This window comes from Octopus bimaculoides, chromosome 5 (assembly GCF_001194135.2).
Source record: "Octopus bimaculoides isolate UCB-OBI-ISO-001 chromosome 5, ASM119413v2, whole genome shotgun sequence".
Classification (NCBI taxonomy): domain Eukaryota; kingdom Metazoa; phylum Mollusca; class Cephalopoda; order Octopoda; family Octopodidae; genus Octopus; species Octopus bimaculoides.
Genome location: NC_068985.1, coordinates 30,021,934 through 30,022,884, shown reverse-complemented (window position 1 = coordinate 30,022,884; position 951 = coordinate 30,021,934).

Genomic DNA, 951 nt, shown 5'->3' with positions numbered 1-951 from the left:
TGTGTGTGTGTGTGTATGAATGTAGGTATGTTTATATGTATATATGTAATTGAATATTTTTCTTTCTCGCGGTTACATTAAGCCCCCCCCCCTTACTTAACCGTTTCACACAGATAACGATGTAAAAACCAATAAACTTACTCTCTTTTTTCGAGTTTACTGTGAGCTTTTAATATTTCTACGTAGTCGCATTAAACTTTACTTTTTCCTACCCCTAGCCACCTCACCCCCGCTTCCTGCCGCCAAACTAATGTGCATATTTTAGCATTTGCAAATAACAGAAAATAAAACACATGTCTGGACAGTATTAACAAATAGCTGTGAATGACAACGGATGGCTGCTGAAGTTTTCAAGTAATTGTGAAAATTTTCAGACCTAACAAACCCAGTGATTATTTATTTTCTGCTGTTTGTTTAATTTAACGTTGTTGTTGTTACTACTGCTATTGTTCTTGTCGTTTTGGGCTCTTATTGTTTGACAGCTGTTGGACGGAGGAAACTCTAATGTAATAGATAAAAAGTACCTGGACTTATGCACGTGTTTACGTTTACATGTATATACATACACAAATTTATATCTATATACATATTCACAAGTATGTATATAACATATGTGCATATATGCGCATGTATATAGATAGTGAGAGAGTGAAAGAGACAGTAAGATATATATATATATATATATATACAAGAATACAAGAATAAGGGCAGGGAATCATCAATTAATAATAGAATTAATAATTAACAATTTTGCCAAGTAGTTCAGTATGAAAAAACCTTTATCGGTAAAACCATTTATCATCATAAATATACAGGGATTAGCATTGAGTTGCTTCTCCAACATACTGAAAATTTAGAAATAGCAGTCAAAGAACTACTGATTCTAAACTACAAATTTTTCTCTAAATGGATGGCGATATTTATGGCACACGGGATGCCTGAACTCACTAG